We start from the raw sequence: 7951 nt of genomic DNA on the forward strand, positions 1-7951 counted from the left end.
AGGGAGGGAGGGAGGGAGGGAGGGAGGGAGGGAGGGAGAGGGAGATAACAAATGAGAATACAAAATACATGGCAAGAATAAAGTACAGTTTGCTAGTCGTTCTACCCTTTCTCTATCTCCAAACAACAATATAACTTTTTTTAAAGTTTATTTTATTGAAGTATAGTTGATTTACAATATTGTGCTAATTTCTACTGTATAGCAAAGTGACTCAGTCATACATATACATAGGTTCCTTTTCATATTCTTTTCCATCGTGGTTTATCACAGGATATTGAATATAGTTCCCTGTGCTATAGAGTAGGACCTTGTTTATCCATTCTTTATATAATAGTTTACATCTGCTAATCCCGAACTCCCAATCCATCCCTCCCCCACCCCTGGCAACCACAAGTCTGTTCTCTACGTCTGTGAGTCTGTTTTTGTTTTGTAGATAAGTTCACTTGTGTCATATTTTAGATTCCACATATGTGATATTATATGGTATTTGTTTTTCTCTTTCTGACATAGTTCACTTAGTATGATAACCTCTAAGTCCATCCATGTTACTGCAAATGGCATTATTTCATTATCTTTTATGGCAGAGTAATATTCCATTGCATATATGTACCACATCTTCTTTATCCATTCATCTACTGATAGACATTTAGGTTGCTAAACAACAGTGTAACTTTGATTGATGTTTGGTTACAGACTTCCAGATATTTTTCTAGTCATCTACATAGATATATTAAGTTGGTAAGAATAAGGTGGTGGAATAAGACCTCCTGGCTTCGAACCCAGGTGTGTCACTTATTAGTGAGGAGGCCTAAAGGACATTATTTTTCATTCTTCTGTCTCAGCTTCCTCATCTATAAAGTTGAAATTTCTCCTGGAGTATTGTGAGGATTAATTAGATAATACATGTAAAATGGTTAGAACAGTACCTAGCACATAGTAGGTACTCAATAAATGCTATCTAGATATAAGATAATATATAAAAACTGAGTTAGGAACACTTAACTGTGTGTCTCGGGAAAGAGAAGAAGAATGTCTCTTGCTCACAGCTGAGTCCCCAGAGCACATAGTAGGTGGTTGATAAATGTTTGTTAAATGAGAGAGTGAGGCAATGAATGGATTAAAAAGAAGTTTAAGAGTGGATCAATCATGAGAATGGGTCAATGGAGTATAAATGCAGAACCCAGAGGAACCCAGAGGAAAATTACTGGATGAAGGGAATCTTTGGGTGCTGGTGATTTTTCTAGAAATATTGGTAAAACTTACATTAGGCACTTGAGCCCTTCTTGGGAAGAACAGGATCGCATGGAATTACTCTAGAAGGTGGAGGGAGGAAGGCAGGTGACTGAGGCTGATGGGGGTCTCCTCATTTGTTACCACATTTCCTCCGGCTGCTCAAATGTCATGCCCACCTTCCTAAGGGGAGCTGAAGGTCTCCGCTCCTGAGTGTGGCTCCTGCTTCTCCACATGCTCAGAAGGAGGCTCCTGACCTGCAAATGTTGGAACCCTCCCCTGACTCAAGGCACCTCCTGCTACTGGGTTGTATTTACTGTCTTGAAGGAATGCAGACATCTAGTCACTTGCCATGAGGCCTCCAGAAAACTGCTGCAGAATTTCTCCAAGCAGAGTGCCCCATCTATCCTTCCAACTCAGACCAGGGAAGCCATTGCAGCTGAAGAGCCTCCCTGAGTTCTTGAGGAAAGGCAGTGCCTGGGAATGGCCCCAGCATTCGTCCTTTCAGTCATCGGGCTCTTAGAAGGGCCTGGTCTCAGGGAGGGCTTGGAGAGCGAGTGTGACAAGGTGCGTGTGGCAGAGATGCACGGTGGAGCGGTGAGGGCCTGTCTGGGGCCTGGCAGGACAGAGGGGGCATTTCACACTTCTCAGTGAGGCCTGTTTGCCACCCTGGTCCAACACCATGACATCACTCTTTTACAGTTACAGGAAATTCAGTGAGTGCCAGCCACAGCAATTCCCTGTGATCCAAAGCAAACACAGCCGCCCCTCCTCAGTCCTGGAGGCTGACGACGTGCAGAGAAAAAGCCAATTCACAGCATCCTTCTGTTAAGCCTGAGAGGCTGGGAGCAAATCCACTGGGTGGGCGAGCGGGCAGACAGTGGGCAGCTTTCTGAGGGCATAAATGACCAGGTATTGGGGGCACACACTCCTGTCTTTTTCTCTTTCTAAAGAAACATTATTTGAATTCCATTTTTCCATTTGACAGACTACCAGGGCTGGCACCCCAGGTCTGCTGTTTCTAACAGTGAGAACTTGGGCAAGTCCCTTGACCTTGCTAAGCCTGTTTCTTCATCTGTAAGCTGGAGCTAATAATAGGACCAAACTTCATGACACATGTGAGAATTAAATGAAGGGCATCCACATAAAGTATGTAGCACGGTGCCTGGCATGTATTACACGCTCAATAAATGTTTTCTTTTACTGTTATCACCAATGAGGATGGTCAGACCATATTATTCAGGGCTTTTACTGCCTTCTCTCTCTCAAATACAGAAATTATTTTAAAGTCAAGTTTTACTGAGTTAAAAATCTACACTCGAAGGACCAGAAACCATAAGTGACTAGTTTGATGAATGTTTACAAAGTGAATGGCTCCCATATAATCACCACCTAGATCAAGGTATGTAACATCACCAGCTCCCAGAAGCTTTCTGTACCCCTTCAAACTCACTATATTCACTATTCTGACTTCTATTGCTATAGTTTTTTTTTAAAGTAAAATCATTGTCCTAACCACCACCCAAATAAAAACATAGAACATTTTCAGCCACCCAGATGGATCCCCACTCCACCCAAAGAGAATTTCTCTTTTGACTTCTATTACAATAAATTTTTTTCCTGAATTTATATAAATGGAATTATACAGATTGTGCAGTATGTGCTCTTGAGTGTCTGGCTTCTTTTACTCAGCCATATGCTTACTTGAGAGACTTATCCATGTTGTAGCATGGAGCAGGCATTCACTTCTTCTCATTGCTGTATAGTGTTGCACTGAATGAATATTCCACAATATTTGTCCATTTTATGGTTGATGAGTATTTGTATTGTTCCCAGTTTTTTTCTATTACAAATAATGCAGCTGAGGATATTCCATTGTATATATACACCACATCTGCTTTATCCATTCATCTGTCAATGGACATGTGGGTTGCTTCCATATCTTGGCTATTGTAAATAAAGCCGCTATGAGCACAGGGATCTTTTCCAATTAATGTTTTCATTTCCCTTGGAAAACTATCCAGAAGTGGAATTCCTGGGTTGTATAACAGTTCTCTTTTTAATTTTTTGAGGAATCTCCATACTGTTTTCCATAGTGACTGCATTGATTTACATTCCCAACAACAATGCATGAGGGTTCCCTTTTGTCCACATCCTTACCGACACTTATTTGTCATCTTTTTTGATAATAGCGTTTCTGACAGGTGTGAGGTGTTATCTCATTGTAGTTTTGATCTGCATTTCCCTGATTAGTGATGTTGAGCATCTTTTCATGTGTCTGTTGGACATCTGTACGTCTTCCTTGGGAAAATGTCTGTTTAGGTTCTCTGCCCATTTAAAGATCAGATTAAAAAAAATACCGAGATGTGTGATTTCTTTATATATTTTGGATACTAATCCCTTATCAGACGTTATTTGAAAATATCTTTTCTCATTCAGTAGGTTGCTTTCTCATTTTGTTGATGGTTTCCTTCACTGTGCAAAGCTTTTTCATTTGATGTAGTCTCTTTTGTTTATTTTTGTTTTTGTTGCCCTTGCCTGTGGAGAAAGCTGCAGAAAGATACTGCTAAGACCAATGCCGAAGAACATATGGCCTATGTTTTCTTTTAGGAGTTTGGTGGTTTTGGGTCTTACATTTAAGCCATTAATCCATTTTGAGTTTATTTTTGTATATGGTGTAAGAAAGTGGTCCAGGTTTAGTCTTTTGCATGTAGCTGTCCCGTTTTTCCAAACAATTTACTATAGAGACTATCTTGTTCCCACTGTATAGTCTAGGCTCCTTTGTTGTGAATTAGTTGCTTTATATAAGTGTGGGTTTATTTCTGGGCTCTCTATTCTGTTCCATTGATCTATGTGTCTGTTTTTTATTTTTTTTCTTTTTGTATCAGTACCATATGGTTTTGATTACTACAGCTTTGTAGTATAGTTTAAAATCAGGAAGCATGACACCTCCAGCTTTGCCCTTCTTTCTTGAGATTGTTTTGGCTTTTCAGGGTCTTTTGTGGTTCCATATAAATTTTAGAATTATTTGCTCCAGTGTTGTGAAAAATACCATTGGTATTTTCACAGGGATTACATCAAATCTGTAGATTGCTTTGGGTAGCATGAACATTTCAAGAATATTAATTCTTTCAAGCCATGACATGGAATAACTTTCCATTTATTTGTGTCATCTTCCAATTTCTTTCATTAATGTCTTATAGTGTTAAGAGTACAGGTCTTTCACCTCCTTGGTTAAATTTATTCCTAGGTATTTTATTCTTTTTGATGCAATTGTAAATGGGATTGTTTCCTTAATTTGTTTAGTTTATAGAAATGCAGGAGATTTTGCATCCTGCAACTGACTGATTTTGTATCCTGCAACTTTACTGAATTTATTTGTTAGTTCCGAAATTTTTTTGGTGGAATATTTTGGGTTTTCTATACACAGTATCATGTCATCTGCAAATAGTGACAGTTTTACTTTTTCCTTTCCATTTTGAATACACTTATCTCCATTATTTTTGTCTGACTGCTGTGGCTAGGACTTCTAGTGCTATGTTGAATAAAAGTGGTGAGAATGGGCATCCTTGTCTTGCTCCTGATCTTAGTGTGATGTTAGCTGTGGGTCTGTCATATATGGCATTATTATGGTGAGGTATGTTCCCTCTATACCCACTTTATTAAGAGGTTTTTTTTTAATCATAAATAGATGTTGGATTTTGTCAAATGATTTTTCTGAATCAATTGAGATGATATGATTTTTATCTTTTGTCTTCTTAATGTGATTGATTTACAAATGTTGAATCATCCTTGCATTCTGGGATAAATCCCACTTGATCATAGTTCAAGTCAAGTTCAACCACTTGATATAGTTCTTTTAATGTACTGTTGTATTCAGTTTGCTAGTATTTTTTGAGGATATCTGCATCTGTCTTCATTAGGGATACTGACCTGTAATTTTCTTTTTTTTTGGTAGTGTCTTTGTCTGGTCTTGGAATCAGGGTAATGCTGACCTTGTAGAACAAATTTGGGAGTGTTCCTTCCTATTCAATTTTTTTGGAGTAGTTTGAAGAGGATAGGTATTAACTCCTCTTTAAATGCTTGGTAGAATTTCCCTGTGAAGCCATCTGATGCTGGACTTTTTGTTGGGAGTCTTAAAATTACCAATTCAATTTCAATGCCAGCAATCAGTCTACTCAGATTTTCTATTTCTTCTCAATTCAGTCTTGGGAGATTGTGTGTCTCTAGGAATTTACTCATTTCTTCTAGGTTGTCCAATTTGTTGGCATAAAATTGTTTATTGTAATCTCTTATGATCCTTTGTATTTCTGTGGTGTTGGTTGTATCTTCTTCTCTTTTATTTCCTTATTTATTTGGACCCTCTCTCTTTTTTTCTTAGTGAGTCTGGCTAATGGTTTATTAATTTGGTTTATTTTTTCAAAGAACCAGCTCTTAGTTGCAATGATCTTTTCTACTGTGCTTTTAGTCTCTATTTTATTGATTTCTGTTATGATCTTTATTATTTCTTTCCTTCTACTAACTTTGGGCTTTGTTTGCTCTTCTTTTTCTAGTTCCTTGAGGTATAATTTAGATTGTTTATCTGAGATTTTCCTTGTTTCTTGAGATAGGCCTGTGTCACTATAAACTTTCCTGTTGAAACTGCTTTTGCTCAATCCCACCGATTTTGGTGTGTTGTCTTTCCATTTTCATTTGTCTCAATGCAATTTTTTATTTTCTCTTTGATTTCTTCATTGACCACTGGTTGTTTACTAGCACGTTGCTTAGCCTCCGCACGTTTGTATTTTTTCCATTTTTCTTATTGTAATTGATAGTATTTGTAATTGGTAGTATTGTAATCGGTAGTATCAGACCATCGTAGTTAGAAAAGATGTTTGATATGATTCTGGTCTTTTTAAATTTATGGTTTTGTGGCCTACCATGTGATCTATCTTGGAGAATGTTCCATGTGCATTTGGAAAGAACGTGTATTCTGTTGTTTTTGGATGAAATGTTCTGTACATATCTATTAAGTTCATCTGGTCTAATGTGTCATTTAAGGCTAGTGTTTCCTTATTGATCTTCTGTCTGGATGAACTATCTACTGAACTATCTACTGATATTGTGGAGTATTAAAGTCCTCTATTATTATTGTATTACTGTCTATTTCTCCCTTTATGTCTATTAATACTTGCTTTATATATTTAGGTGCTTCTATGTTGGATGCATAAATATTTAGGAATGTTATATCCTCTTTTTAGATTGACCCATTTATCATTATATAATGCCCTTCTTTGTCTTTTATTACAGGCTTGGTTTGTTTTTTAATTTTTTTTTTTTTTTTGCGGTACGCGGGCCTCTTACTGTTGTGGCCTCTCCCGTTGTGGAGCACAGGCTCCGGACGCGCAGGCCCAGCGGCCACGGCTCACAGGCCCAGCCGCTCCGCGGCATGTGGGATCCTCCCGGACCGGGGCATGAACCTGCGTCCCCTGCATCGGCAGGCGGACTCCCAACCACTGTGCCACCAGGGAGGCCCTACAGGCTTGGTTTTAAAGTCTATTTTGTCTGATATAAGTGTTGCCACCCCAGCTTTCTTTTTGTTTCCATTTGCATGGAATACCTTTTTCCATCCTTTTACTTTCAGTCTATCTGTGTCTTTAGGTTTGATGTGAGTCTCTTATAGGCAGCATACAGAAGGGTCTTGTTTTTTATGCATTCAGCCACCCTATCAGCCACCCTATCATGTCCTGCTTAAGAAATCATTGCTCATCCCAACGTGTTGAAAGTATTGTCCCATGTTATCTTCCAGAAGATTTTTGTTTATCCTTTCACATCTGAAATTGATTTTTGTAAGTGGTGTGAGGTAGAGGTCATGATTAATTTTGCCCCTATATGACAATTTAATTGACTCAGTATCATTTTTTGTAAAGGTCATCCTTTCCTCATTACAGAGCAATGACAACACTGGCAAAAATATCATGACTATATATGAGGGAGTCTTCTCTGGATTTTATTCCATTGGTTTTTTTGTCTGTTCTTATGCCATTACTGCACTTTCTTAATTACTGTAGTTTTATAATAAATTTTAAGATTTGGTAATGCAAATCTTCTAGGTTTCTTCTTTAAGGTTATCTTCACTAACAACTTGTCAAATTTTTTTTTGTGTGTGTACACACACACACATACAAATCTACTGTGTTTTTGATTCAGACTTCATTGAACCTATAGACCAATTTGGACAGAAAAAGGTTGAGTCTTTTTTTAGTCAATGAACATGGTAAAGCCCTTTGTTTATTTAGGTATTCTTTAATTTATTTCAGTAATGTTTTGTAGTTTTCATTGTAGAAGTCTTATACATCTTTCACTAGATTTATCCTACTTATTTCATGTTCATTTGATGCTATTATATATGGTATTTAAAATTTTCCGCTTCTAATTGTTGCTGGTATATAGAAATACGATATTTTGTGTACTGACACTATATGCACCAATCTTGCTAAATTTGATTATTAATTTTAGTAGCCTATCTGTTAATTTAAAAAATTCTGTGTACACAGTCATATCATCTACAAATAATGACAGTTCAAATGAAGTTTTGGGGGACTTAAATTACTTTCCAATTTACAGAATAGACACATCTCCCATCACAACATTTAAAATAAAAACCAAAGTGCTTTTTACCCTCTTAAAAGGTTTAACTTATGATTTCATAATTATGTTGAATAAATAGACCCATGTCCCC

This window comes from Lipotes vexillifer, unplaced genomic scaffold, assembly GCF_000442215.2.
Source record: "Lipotes vexillifer unplaced genomic scaffold, Lipotes_vexillifer_v1.1 scaffold99, whole genome shotgun sequence".
Lineage (NCBI taxonomy): Eukaryota > Metazoa > Chordata > Mammalia > Artiodactyla > Lipotidae > Lipotes > Lipotes vexillifer.